Source organism: Rattus norvegicus, chromosome 1 (assembly GCF_036323735.1).
Source record: "Rattus norvegicus strain BN/NHsdMcwi chromosome 1, GRCr8, whole genome shotgun sequence".
NCBI lineage: Eukaryota > Metazoa > Chordata > Mammalia > Rodentia > Muridae > Rattus > Rattus norvegicus.
Window position 1 is genome coordinate 176,226,858 of NC_086019.1, and position 14,333 is coordinate 176,241,190.

General features: G+C 48.3%; 1 protein-coding gene across 3 annotated transcripts in view; it reads left to right on the forward strand.

Annotated features, from left to right (window-relative positions):
• Positions 1-317: 317 nt before the first annotated feature.
• The window catches only part of Tead1 (TEA domain transcription factor 1), a 217,948-nt gene continuing 203,932 nt past the window's right edge, over positions 318-14,333 (forward strand). For 2 of the 3 annotated variants that reach the window (XM_063267472.1, XM_063267482.1), the window contains exon 1: positions 404-534. The gene's annotated coding sequence lies outside the window, so the exon portion shown is untranslated. Of the gene's footprint in view, positions 535-14,333 lie in introns of all 3 variants that reach the window. The other variant, NM_001198589.2, reaches the window with a different exon arrangement.

Consider the following 14,333-nt stretch of genomic DNA (forward strand, 5'->3'; position numbering starts at 1 on the left):
CTCCCCCGTGGGCGCCAAGTCCCGCCCCACGCGCCCCGCCCCACATCATGACGTCACCGCGGCGGCAGGCCACGCCCCACCCCGGGCCCGGCGGCATGACGTCACCGAGGCCCCACCCCTCCGGAGCGAGTTCGGTCCTGGCGTTCATTTCATTCCTGTCCTCATTCCGCACATTCTTCGCATCGCTCGCGCCGCGCCGCGCCGCCCGAGCCGAGCCGAGCCTCCGCGGCCCCGCCGCCCGCCGCGGGCGCCCCCCAGCACTTCGCACACTCGCTTCCAGCTCGCGGGGAGTCCGCGCGCCGGGGCCCGGGCCCGGGGCGGCCGCGGCGGGGCGCAGGCCATGCGCTGACCCCCCAGCGCGCAACGTCGCCGGAGCGCGGGCAGCTGCCCCGGCGCGCCCTGCTGGTCCGGGGAGCCGGCGAGGCCGGGCTGGGGCGGCCGGGCGCGGGAGTACCGCGGGGAGTACCGGCTGGAGTAGCGCGGGGGCGGTGGCCCAGCGCCCCGAAGTTTGCCGCGCCCGCTCGGGCGGCCGAGGTAAGTTGCGCGCGGGGCGGACTCGGGGGCGCGGGCTGTCTAGGCGTCACCGCGATCGGCGCTTTGTGTGCGGCTCCCGAAGGGGAGCGGCCCCGCCGCCCAGCAAGTTGGGCCGCAACCTCGCGCGGCAACAGGCGGCCCCGCTCGGCTTTCTGCGCGCCCCTCTCTCCAGCGTCTCTCTCCCGCGCACCTCGCTCCTTGTCTGGGAAGCGCCGAGTTCGGCGCGATCACGGGTGGGGAGAGCGTCCGGCGTGCAGCCTAGAGCCTGCAGCCGGGTGACTCCCCCGGCGCCCGGCCCCTTCGGGGTCCGCGCGGATCCCGGCTCCTCCTCCCGGGAGATGAAAGAGGGCTCTCTCGCCCTTGCCGCCTCTCCAGAGCTGCTGCCGCCGCCGCCGCCGCCGCCGCTCCAGTGCACATTCAAGTGGAAAATTTTCAGGAGTCAGCAGAAACATTGTGTCCAAAAAAGACTGAGTCGCACTTACCACCAAACCCGGGAGTAGACTCTCCCTGGAAAACTTCCCTTCGGTAGGAAATACTGGGGGATTTGTTTGTTTATTGGAAGAGAAACGATCCCCAGGAGGGCCAAAAAAAAAAAAAAATTCTGGGGACACTTTTAGCCTTTGTTCGCGGCAGCACCACTTGTTTTCAAAGTCCAGAGGCCCGTTTGAAAGAAAGTTCAACTTCTAGGAGTTTCCTTTTTCTTTTTTAATGCATTAAAAAAAAATCAAAGCTACATTTAAAGAAGTAGAAAACAATGAAAGGCTCACACTTATCTTCCCGTGAAAATAAAACCCAGACTAGTTTTCCTCGGTCTTTAATCGTCTTTCTTTTTAAGGATTTATTTAAAGTTGAATGGTGTCACCCGTATAAAAATATTTATGAAACAATGAAATGCCAGCCACCAGCGTTTCTCAGGAGGCTTGTTAAGTTCTTAGAAGCTGTCTGTGATTTACAGAAATGCAAATTGATCTCAGCACTGGAAACTTACAGACAGATATTCCAGAAATCGGAGTGTAGCAAGGACGGGTTTTAAAATAGCGCCATTTGAAAGGAGCTAAGGTCCTTGGAACAAAATGGTCTGTAAATACGATCATATTTCAAAATAGTGAAAGGAAAATATTTCAATTCCTATAGATAATGCAAAGTAACAGAATCTTAGTTTCCTCCACGCCTTGTGGCCTGGATTCGTTCTGGAAGTTTAGGTGGTCTGGTGGCTTAGAGTGTGCTTGAGTGCTGGCAGGTGGTTCCCCGGGTGGACAGATCCTTCCCGTTAGGGAGACTCAATCTACCCGGAGCCGAGGGGTAGCTTGTCTGTGCAAGCCTGAGCTCTTGGGTGGGGGCTAATCTGCCTTGAGACTGGGGCTGGGAATAGTCCTCAGGCTGTACAGACTGTGCCAGGGGCTTCCGCCTTTCAGCGGAGTCTGCGATTTTCTGTGAATAGCAGGATCTTTGGGCCCAGGCACATCTGAATGCTTATAAGGGCCAGACTTAGATCCAACTTTGGTAAGAATCTTTCCTCTTTAGAAGGAAACAGTAGACCCAGTTACAGCATGACTCCGGAAAGACAAATGCGTTTAGCTGAACCTTTGTCAACAGCAAGGTTTTAAATTGTTGATGATTTTAAGGAGGAAAGGCGCATTTTTCTAATCTCAGTATTTCCATAAATGGTCATAAGATATTTTTGTGTAGTATTTCTTTGAATGTGTAACTCTGTGTTGGACTCTTAGATTACAGGTTTTTAACAGAGTTTGCAATTCTTTTATTTGTTGTTTGTATAAAAAAATAAACTGATAAGCTGTCTCCATTACTGAGTCTTGTTCATGTCCTTTAGTAAACCATTTTATTTTCTGTTTAATGGCAAGTATTGTTTAAATTAAAGATTTAGGGGAATATTAGAATACTTTTTTTATCTTTTTAAAACAAGTTTGAAACAAAGCCAGAAAGACACTTTGCCTTTACAAAAGAGTTTAAAAAAAGGAGGTGGGGAGAAGGAGGGGGAGAATCTTTGTGTGAGTTTCTTCTTCCTGGAGTTCTTTATAAATCCTAGGGAACATTCTGGGATTATTGGAGATTTTGTACAAGCAAAGGCCAGGACTCACCAGGACGTGTATATAGTTAGTGACCTTTAATTTGAAGCAGGCAGACATTGTAGCATAGTCTGACCCAGGCTGTGGTCACTGCATGAGTTACTTGCTTGTACTGGGCATACAGTGTGTGCTTCCCACCCTCGATTGTACTGTGATACATACAGTCTGTGCTCTCCTTATAGCACCGTGAAATCATGAGGGTGGGCTTGCCTGGGTCACCTGGTGGGAAGCTGGCTTCCTTCCCCTCCCTTTCTCACCCCCTCTTGCTGTACACAGCTGGGATTATACGTTCACATAACTTCTTTGGATTCTGGCATCTTCTGATTTGGGAAGAAGAGAGAAAACTTAAGAAAAAGATTTTTTTTTTTTAGAGTTCAGTAGTGCATAACGAGTTTTGATTTTAGTCGGTTCTGACGATACGCAGAAGCAAATGTAAGAAGGTATACCTTTATGGAACTGTGTTGGGAAGGTATATAACAAGGGCAATTGGGGGGATGGAGGCCCCACCTGTGAGACAGGCCGTTAGCAGCATTAGGAAGTTGTTGCCAGCATTGGAAATAGATAGATTCCCTCCCTCCGTCCCCGTCCATGCGTGTACAAGAAGAGCCTGAACATCTGTAGGATTACTCTGCTCTCTAATCTCGTGTGTTACGGGTTAATTGTGAGTGTAATTAAACTGCTTGCAAATGGAAATGGTGATGGTGTCTTAGTCACTCCAGAGGTCCTCGCAGATAACTGTGTACGACCCAGTGGGCTTAAAAAGGTGAGCCATATCTGTGCAGAGAAATTAGGGCCCTTGCTTCGAAGCTACCATTTTAGGCGTTTGGCTCTGTTTCCCCATAAAGGGAGTCTGAAAGCAGAAGAAGTCTATGTGTGTGTTTCTGAGTAACAGCCGTTCGGAATCAGTCGAGTGGCACAACTTTTGAGTAGGGTCTTTCCTTTTCCTTCACAGGCTTAAGAAATACTGGCTAAGGCAAGTGCTCAGCTTTCTCCCCCAAACTGCAAGAAGGCCTCCGTCATTTTTGTTAATTAAGGCAGGCTTCTCTTTTATTAGAGTTCTGTGACTGGAATCGCACACTGCTTACATCCTACTTCTGAATTCCGTAAGAAAAAAAATATATTGTTGCTCACCCTCATTGGCCAGCATGAGCTGTGCTTGGCTGCCTGGGCACTGTGAGGGCTGCCGTTACGTTCTGTAGCTGAGAGCTGCTGCGTTTTCTTCTGTTAGCTGAGAAGGCTTCAGATCATCTTAGTTTATGGAGGAACCCAAGTCATGTAGTGTTAATGTGTTTTATTTGCTATTCATCAAGTTGAATAAAATACGGCAATCCAGGTCAGTCCTTAGTACCGTATCAGGGCTGGGTTTTTGGTAGACACCACTTAGACCCTGTTGTGTGGCTCTTGTGCATATCTGAACAGGCTTCTAGGGCATAGCGTGTAAAGTTGGGATATTCCGGTCTCCTTTTTTTTTTTTTTTTTGAAGGGCTCTTGTTCAGCTTCAAAGATGTGAGCTGTGTTGCCAGTCCTTCAAGGTTCTCTCTTATGGTTCTCCTTAAAGCTGGTCCACGTTTGAACTTGAGGTAGGAATAGGATCATTTTGTGTTGGGGCAGAGCAGGAGAGTTTTGAAATGTGTGAGCAAATGGCAGGTTTTGGTTTTGCAGGGCAGGGATCAGGTCAGTGTAGCCCAGAGGGTGGGCTACTCCTTGATCCCAAGTTCCCATTTTGTTCACTTACACAATTGGGTGTCTCCAGATGGTTTCCTCAGGCTGGGGGTGGGGAGGATAATGGATGTGTGTGTCACACACACACACACACACACACACACACACAGAGCCTCTTCTGATTGGATAATGGAATGGTATTTCAGAGAAGCTGTCTTCACTTTTGTGGCAGTCATAGGGAAAGCTGTGTACTCCTCACCCCCTCTTTTGAAGCTGGTATTGTCTATGTTCTTTTCTCATTCACACCGGTGTTTAATGCTTTGTCATTCGATTTCATTAGATTTTTATTTGTTTTTTGAAGCAGGTCCCATGCACCAGACCTTCAACTTACTGTGAGTCCAGCATGATCCTGGCCTCACGATCTTCATTCTGCTGCTCACATGCTGGAGTGCAGACCCGTGTCACCATGCTGGGCTTCTGTTTCATCCTTGCCTGGGATTGTACCCTGGTCTCATGAATGATAGGCACCTCCATAACAACTGAGCCACATGTCAGCCCCGTATTAGCATTTTTTTTAATGGGGAAAGACAGAGTGTGGGGAAATGAGCTTACACTTAAACGTGGGCTGATTCACCGATGAAGAAGTTAAGTTCCTCTGCAGGGGGAAGTTCTGGGAGCCTCTAGGCATCTGACAGTTTTGTATGTATTATAGCACTGAGGCTTGGGAATACACAGCAGTACTGATAGGTAAACTGAAAAACTGCTCATACTGCTCATAATGGTGGGAAATGTTAATTATGTGAGAACATACTGAACTTATATTCTCTGGCATGAACTTTTATAAAAAAATAGATCAACTCTGCTGTCTGCTTAAAAATTATAGGCACAGCTTTCTAATTATCATAATTCAGTTCAGCTTAGCTCTTGGATGGAGTTCAAGTGCAGTCTCAAATTAACTTGAAAGGAGATTTTAAAAAAAAATCTGAGACTGTTTAAGAAAATTTGAGAAGTTCATCCAAGAATGTTGTCCACCTAGGTATGGGGATGGTGTCACAGATGAAACCAGCATCTTTCTGCGGAAGCTCTGTTGAGGGTATTGAGGGAGAGCCTTCTGTCCCCATTTTTTGCTATGAACAACCTTGAGGACCTGCATCGCAGGACAGCTTTTATGTCACCTGATACTGTAGCTACAGAGTTCTTATTGGAAACCAGTGCCTTGTCTCTGATAGGTAGTCAGCTAGATAGATGAATATTTTATGATCATCTGCAAAGACAGGAAAATCTCTGGGAAGACACATAGAACACTTATGAATTCATTGGACGAGAGTCCCGGTCAGTCTTCTGCCCAGCCTTCGGAAGGTGATACCCGTTTGCTTTTGCACCGTGACTTCCTGATGGAAACACCATATGGGGCATCCATTCTAGTGCCCCACATCCTAGAATTTCACTACGGCCTTACTGCCTCTTCCAAGCAAACTGAGTTAATGAGGAAAGGACAACTTAGATGGCCCGACTCCTACTGCTGAAGTGCAGAGAACCTACAGAAACCAAATGACTTCATTTGCTCTGGCTCCGAAGAACTGAATTCACTTCCATGGTGGTGGAATAAAAGAAGCCAAGTGTTTTAAATAGCCACTCCCCGAGGCCCGCCTGGCCAGAGTGTTTTGTTTTTTTTTTTTTTTTTTTTTGAGAAAAGAGCATTGTCTCTGCTCTCGCACTAGCTAGGAGCCTGCCTGCTCACCCTGCCCCCACCAGCCATGTTCTCATTCTGAAGTTGACATCTGCTTTTCTTGTTCACCTGCTCTGTCCCCATTCACAAGCACATATACAGCGCCCAGCCATGTGCATTCTGCAGGTAGCTCTGGTGTCTTGACACGAAGCATATGTGGTGTGCGTTTCAAGTTCCCGCTGGGGGACACGCAAAGCTAACAGCGCAAAATAAAATGTAAGCACCGCGGCCGGGCGACGTGCCTCTGCTGCTGAGCTTCCGTCCCACCACAGTGCTTTCTGGGCAGCCAAGCCTATTGTTGCGGCAGCAACAGGCAGCAGAAGTTGGGGCACCATATGGTCCATGAGGGCCTTAGATAAGCTGTCTACTGAGTCAGCTTATCAATAGCACTTTGATATGCCTTGTTTTTCAGATCACCCATCACCCGGGCTGGGGTGTGCTGGGGCCCGATTCCCAAACCATTGTGAGCCCGTGTTTCCTTTGGAAGCATTTCTTTCAGTCCTTTCCCCCTCGCTGCCTCCTCACCTCAGAGCCTCTCCGAGACAATGGTGGTTCAAGTCAGCTTCCCACCCACTGAAAGGGACAGGGGTGCTGCCCCGAGGTTGGTGACTGTCGCTGTCGGCAGACCGGCAGAGACTGGCAGAGAACAGGATGCTAGTGTTCATTTCCTTACTGGTAGAGCTAGAGTATTGGCGAGATAACATTGCTGATGTTTCCAGTGTGGTGAAAGGTTTCTCGTAACCTCCTGGAAACTTCCCTACTTTTCTTTCACCTTCATCGTGAAGCACATAAAACAGTTGACATGTATGTCTGGTTGACATGTATGTCTGGAAAGGGCCAGTGATTTGGAGATGGGAAGTGGCTCTTAACCAGGAATTGTTAATGCTTCTAGAGTATCGCTTAGGTGTCCTGCAAGGCTGAATGCGGTCAGAATCACCCCATCGAGGAGATGGCTGGAGCTGTTGGGCTCCGTGCAGCCATGAGATGGTTTAGGATGGCTGGCTGTGTACATGACCACTGGCTTATCAGCTGCTGAGCAGATGTTTTCCCTCAGTTACACATGCCTGGGAAGTTATGGTGAGACCCTTTTCCCGTCACCTCCCCACCCGAGTGTGCTCTTCCGGTCCCTCACCTGTTTTCACATCTTGACATTTGGATTTGTAACTGAGGGCACAGGGACCCATTTAGAGGCTGACTTCTGCCCCAGACCCTGGTCAGCCTCTACTTCTGCCTATACCATGAGCACCAGTCATAGAGCCTGAAGGGCTGAGTTCCTTAGAGTTCTGAGACCTTGGAAGACCTGTGAAGACACCTCCTCAGGAGATGTTCTACCTGTTTTTGTTTTTACCCTGTGATAGAGTCAGGGTAAGTGGTTTCTCAGTTATCTGTGCCTAGGAACTTACAGGAATCTTCCTGGATAAAAAACAATGTGTACAAAGTCCTACCTTATAAAGAAACATTATTATTGAGTGTGAGTGTGTGTGTGTGTGTGTGTGTGTGTGTGTGTGTTTGTGTGTGTGTGTGTGTGTGTGTGCCATCTCACTGGCCCATCTTTTTGTACAAAAGAAGCAGACCGGCCTCTCTCTGTCTGGCATTACCACGTCCCCTGGAGAGGCCGGTAGTTGTTAGTTGTTTCCAGATGTGATTCCTAGGGCTTAGAGCAGAGTTCTGCTCTGGCTGCTGAGGTCCTATTCTGAGTGGGATATGCTCTAGAGCCCCCTCCTGCGCAGTTGCGCACTGAGGGGTCAGGGGCAAGCTCAGTAGCAGCTCCGAGTCAGACTTGCAGGGACCGTGGTGCCCAGCCTCTGTTCCTCATGCTTCCTCTCCCTAACTCTCCGGCACTAGGGCATCCAGATGCTCCTGATGTTTATAGAGCTGCTGCTTGCCCCTGTGACAGCCACTTGGTGATCAGGAAAAGACAGGCAGTGAGCAGTCTCCCAGCCCCTCCAAGAGGAGTGAGAAGGTAGAGGTAGTGAGAAGCTAGTAGGTATGTGTATTGAATTTCCTTTCTCTTTACTTTGGTGGTGAAGAGGAACCTCCCTATCCCCCATCTTTTTCTTTTTCTTTCATGCTTTCTTATTTCATGTGTCTCAGGCAGGCCTGGAACTCTCTCTGTAACCTGAGGATAACTTTGAACTGACTGTCCTGTTCCTACCTCCTGAGTGCTGGGTTTATGGGCATGTGTCACCGTGCTGGGTTTATGTGGTGTTGACACCAGAACCCTGGGTTTCCTGGCAAATGCAGGCACTCTACCAGCTGAGCTATACATCCCCAGCCAACTTGAGTGTTCTGGAGTTGGGATGTGTGTGTGTGTGTGTGTGTGTGTGTGTGTGTGTGTGTGTGTGTGTAGAAGGGGAGAGAGAATCTTGTGGCTGGCTTGATCTTCCACATGACTTCAAACACACTCTTCAAACAGCCTTTATTTAGACTGCAGGCAGTTGTCCTGAGACATGTCAGTAGTAGTAAGCACGTCTAAGAATTATCACCAGGAGTGAGGTTGTATGGACTTTGGTCATTCCAGGCTGTCTTGGCTGTGACCTTGAGCTGATCATTTTTGTCCTTAGGCTTTGGTATCTTGACCTGGAAGTTTTCTCTCCTCTCCCATCCCTTTCCCCTGTCCTTTTAGGGCAGGGTCTTGTAGTATACTCCAAGTCATCCTGGAATTCATGATCCTCTTGCCTCAGCTCTTGGGATGCTGGTCTGCCTTCCTGTCTGTAAATCTGTAGAGGAGGTTCACTGGATCATAACTGTGAAGTGCTCGTGCAGTCTTGATTTGGCAGATCGGGACTGCCTGGGAGTCAGCCTGCAGGGTGACTCCTCCAAAAATCAGGGTCTCACTGAAAACCGGCAGCCCTGAAAAGATTCTGCCTTCATTGCTTATTAAGCTCCCCAGTACAGTAAGTGGAGGAATCCATCAGCAAATATATAATAGTTGGAGTTACCTTTGCAAAGTGCTAATAAAGAATTAAGTGAAAATTCTTCAGAAAATATGTGATTTATATCTTTCCAAAAGAAAGGTCTTTTTGAGGCGTTCTTCCCGATTCTGAGCTTCGTGTCTATAAATTCTTTTGGTGACTGTTGGAAGGGACCATTTCCTTAGGGAGACAGTGCAAAGGGCTTGGACCTGGAACCTAGTTTTAGGAGGCAGAGAGGGCCACAGCTCATGCATAACTTCATTGTTCTCATTATAATTTTAGTTTTTACTAAAGTAGTTGTGGCTCACCTGGATCTCAGGCTAGCCTCAAACTCTGCCTCCCCTCGTCTGGTCTTTGAAACTCTGCAACTACTTAAGGCAGGCTGTCTTCTATTTCCTCACCTGGAAAATGGCGTCAGGCATTGGAGTGATGCTTCCACTGACTGGTCAGTGGCTGCTCCCAGCAGGCTGCAGGATTGGCTCTTAGCTCCCTGGCGCCCCCCCCCCCCCCCCCCCCCCCCGTGCTCCCAAAGACTGCAGACTGCACAGTTGGTCTTTGCTCCTCTAAGCCTCCCTTTTTCTGGATCAGGTACATTTCACATGCTAATTCAGGTGCTTGTGGGGCGGGCACAACCTTTTCCCTCTGTTTGTTCTCTATTTGCATATTTAAGGGGACAGGACATCTGTTAGGTAGCCTAAGTGATGAGTGTCTAATTCCAGGTATTTGCTGGATAAGTGAGCCTTCTGCTGGACTCCCCCTTGGAAGCCAAATTGCCTGTTGAGTTGTTTTTTATTCTTTTGAATCCTTTCACAGTTTCTTGTGAGTAGTTTTTGAAGTCAGCTGTTCTAACTGGTCCTGGTCTGTGGAGATTCTCAGCTACAGCTCAGGGTGTGTCATCGACCCTGGTTTTTAGGTCACTCTGGCTGAACAGGCTGAGTAGTTAAAGATTGCTCTGTGGGAGCCCGAGCCGGGGACCACCTGCTTTTTATCAGCTTCCTTTCCTTATCTCTGAAGAACCCATGTGTGGAAGGGTGTGCTGTGCTGCTCAGTCAGGTTTCCCAGTCTGAAAAAGTTAAAACTAAAAATGTCTCAGGAGGAGAATGGTTGGGAAGGAAGGAGGCCTTCAGGCGGCAGGCAGAGGGACAGCAAGATTTCAAAACCAGACAGTGCTCTCTTCTTTTGCTTTCCTGAAGACAATGTGTTGTATGCTTTCAAAGGTTAAGTTTTACACTGTGTGGATTGTGTTCAAAGTAGCGAACCTGGGATGTAGTCTCTGCTCTGATTGCTCCCCTTGCCATGTCCCCTGCCATGTCCCAGGGGTTTTGTTGGTGGTTCAAGCAGTTAATATTTAGACCCAATGAAAAAAGCTTATATCAGTCTGCTGGGTTTAGTGTAGAAGGGACAAGAAGACCCAGAGAAATCCTTTAAAGCAGCAGCCCTCAACCTTCCTAATGTTGCGATCTTTTACGCAGTTCTTTGGTGGTGCTGACCCCCTAACCATAAAATTATTTTGTTATTCATAACTGTAATTTTGCTACTGTTACGAGCCATAATCTAAATATCTGATGTGCAACTGCAAAGGGACTTGGCTCATAGGTTGAGAATCACCGCTTTTAAAGGGAGCCACAGGTGGATTTCAAACGGAGCATATTGGGTTGAGTGTAGCCCAGTAGTAGTCCTGGCCCAGCATGTACCGAAGACCTGGGTTCTAGTGTAATCTGAGCCCTGTGAGTCAGAAGCCAGCAAGCAGATCTGAGTTCCAAGCCAACCTGAGCTATATACTGAGACTCTGTCTCAAAACAAAGTGTGGGAAATGTTTCACTTACTAAAGCTTGTCAGGTTGAGCATTGGGCTTCCAAATGATAGATGCCCTTGTGAAGTTACTGATTTACTTTCTTAATATTTCGAGACAGGGTCTTATGTAGCCAGGCAGGCATCAAACTTGCTTACTGTATAGCTGAGGATAACCTTGAGCTTCTGATCCTCCTGCCTCCACCTGGTGTGTTGTGATCTAAACCAGGGAATTGTGCCTGCTGGGCAAACGCTCTTGTCAGCTGTTCTTAAGCTTGATGGCATCTAGTGAAATGACGTCATGAGGATCAAGTAGAAGATGAAGTCACCCGTGGACACCATTACCATGTCCAGTTTGTAAATCGTAAGGTGGTAGTGGGGGAAGTCTAAGTCATTTTAATTGAACTTTCAGTCTCTGGACTGCCCAGTTTTCTGAACGTTCGCAGGGCTTTTCTTGCTCCCATCCTGATTGTCTTCTTCAATATGGTGGACACTGTTTATAGTTTCATACTTCTGCTCAGTGTGGCATGTCTTGGCACCCTGTTTACTTTCACAATACCTCAGTTCATAGGATGTGGTAGATAGCATTTCTAATAAGAGAATGGCCAACTCCCTATTATTAGGTAGAAAGGACAGGAGGTTTGAGTGGCCTTGCACAGTATGCTTGGTTGTGTGTGTGTGTGTGTGTGTGTGTGTGTGTGTGTGTCTGTCTGTCTGTCTGTCTGTGTTTCAGATCCTCTTTTGGAGCCTGTAGTACTGTGGAGAAGGAAGGAGTAGGGGTCCTTAGGCTTCCAGTGTCCTTTGGTTCTTAGGAAGACTAGACTAAGGTCCCACACATGGGTGGAATAAATGGGTTGGAGTCTGAAGAATGTTTGGAAGAAATCTTTGCCCCAACCCAGAAGTCAGTATGAATCATTTAGTGCTAGTGGGTCTTCTGTGTTTGTCTTTGAGATAGGGTCTCACTGTATAGCTTGACTGGCTTAGAACTCTGGACCAGACTTGCCTTTGAGTTCACAGAGATCCCTCTGCCTCTGGAGTACCAGGATTAAAGGAATGTGCCGCGCCCGGCAACTGGGGCTTATCTGGCTGTGCTGTCTTGCGGTTGTATTCAATTCAGTGTCTTTGAGGTTCGAGGGAGACTGGAGCCTCTGGATTTGGTCTATGAGCCCAGGAACTCATCTTTTCATTGGTGTTGTTGACTGAGGGCATTGGAGGTACTCAGGGAGTTTAGGGTTTGGTCTCTCTGCTCCCTGGCTGGTAGTGTAGAAGTGGCTGGAAACCTCTGCCGTTGGTTTGTTTGTTTGTTTATTTATTTATTTTTTCCATTTTTATTAAATTGGGTATTTCTTATTTACATTTCAAATGTTATTCCCTTTCCCATTTTCCTGTCCATCAGCCCTCTAAACCCCCCTCCCCTTCAATATGGGCATTCCCCTCCCCATCCACCCCCCATTACCGCCCTCCCCCCCAACAATCCCCTACACTTGTGGTCCAACCTTGGCAGGACCAAGGGGTTCCCGTTCCACTGGTGCTCCAATAAGGCTATTATTTACTGCTACCCCAACAATGCTTATTCACTGCTACCTATGCAGTTGGAGCCCAGGGTCAATCCATGTATAGTCTTTGGGTCTTCTAGCTTAGTTCCTGGAAGCTCTGGTTGGTTGGCACTGTTGTTCTTAGGGGGTTGCAAGCTCCTTCAGCTCTTTCAGTCCTTTCTCTGATTCCTCCAACAGGGGTCCAGTTCTCAGTTCAGTGGTTTGCTGCTAGCATTCGCCTCTGTATTTGACATGCGCTGGGTGTGTCTCTCAGGAGAGATCTATATCCAGTTCCTGTCAGCCTGCACTTCTTAGCTTCATCAATCTTATCTAGTTTTGGTGGATATATATACATATATATACATATATATATATATATATGTATATGGGCCACATGTGGGGCAGGCTCTGAATGGCTGTTCCTTCAGTCTCTACTCTAAACTTTGCCTCCCTTTCCCCTCCTATGGATATTTTTGTTCCCTTGGCCTCAGGTTTGTTCTGGGCATGGGACTCAAGGTTTCATATGGGCCAGGTGAGGTCTCTACCAGCAAAGCTCTCTACCAACAAAGTCATGCTGCCAGCCAAGTACGGGCTTTAGATCTGGGGTGATGTTGGGGTGTCTGTCCCTGATGCTGCCTGAGTATGTGAGATGCATCTGGGAGCCCACCGAGCCCACACTTTTAAAGTCAGTTCCCCTTTTGTCCATTTTAGTTGTGATAATTCCTGGGCTCTTCCGGGTTGGAATTTGGGTAAAAAGGGGAGGTAGGTTCTATTTTAAGCCTGTTCTTAAACACCAGCCATTCAAATGCAAAAGCTCCATTTGTAATTGAGAGCTGTGAAGAAGCTCCAAGAGGTTTAGTGAGCCTCCCAAGGTCACAAGCCAGTTCTTAGATATGCTGGCTAACAAAGGATTTAGGATTAGCTCACCTATCAGGTTTTATTGTGGAATTTGAATGAGTTAAGGTAGCCTTGATATGGAAACAAAGAGACTTCTCTGTTAATGGTTTTGCCTTGGAAAGAGGAGGGAGACTTTATCTCTGGAAGTTCATTTTCTCCTTCTGGAGTATAGATGTGTGACTGAGATCTTAAACAGATGGGTGTGGCCCAGAGGAGCCTTCAGTTTGTCTGGCAGGTAAAGAGCAAAGGTCAACTGTAGCTTTTGGCTTTAGTTTTTCTGTGCTGTGGGGACCTGAGACTAGCCACTGGAGGTCAGAGCTAGGGGTCTGCCTGTTTCCCGTAGCCTGGGGGGAGGGGCAGCTGTGGGTGGGACGCTGGAGGCTGCTCTGCCCTACTGGTCTCTAGGCTGGTGTTAGGCTTTGCCTTCAGTTCCCCCAAGGCTCCTTGATGTAAATGACTCAGGGTACCCGCAGGTGATCTGGATGAATTCTACCTTCTCCTTCCCCTTGGGCTATCACCTTTTCACCTGAAAACGGCTATCACCTGAACTTTGAGATGGGGTGGAGAAGAGGGTGACATTCATCTCTGACATTTTGGTTTTAGGGGTAGGGGTAGGGGAGAGAAAGGTTCTGCTCCACTCTTTTTTTTTTTTTTTGGTTCTTTTTTTTGGAGCTGGGGACCGAACCCAGGGCCTTACGCTTCCTAGGTAAGCGCTCCACCACTGAGCTAAATCCCCAGCCCCTGTTCTGCTCCACTCTTAGGTCTGTCGGTGGCTGCTGTCTCTGCTCACCAGTTGTGAGTTCTTGTCTTTCCCTCCATCACAGGCAGCGAGCGCTCTTCCCAGTCTTTTTAGATATTTGCATTGTAGAGTTTTGGTGTGACTCCAGCTTAGTCACTATTGGGCTTCTGCAGATTAGGTTGGCAGAGTGTCCATGCCATCTGACATAGGTCCAGGCCCTTTCTGCTACTGGCAGTGTGACCCAGGCCAGGGGCTGTGTCCTCCTTGAAAAGTGGGTTAAGCAATAGTGCTCGAGGGTGTAAGGCCCATGAGCCTCACAGCCAGCCTTCGGGAAGAGGCTTTACCGTGTGCCCCTCCAACCTTACCTAAGCCTTTGGCTCCTTCCCTCTGTCACAGGTCTCAGTACCTCTAGGACAAGGCCTTTCCCACCTGCCCCCACCGGGG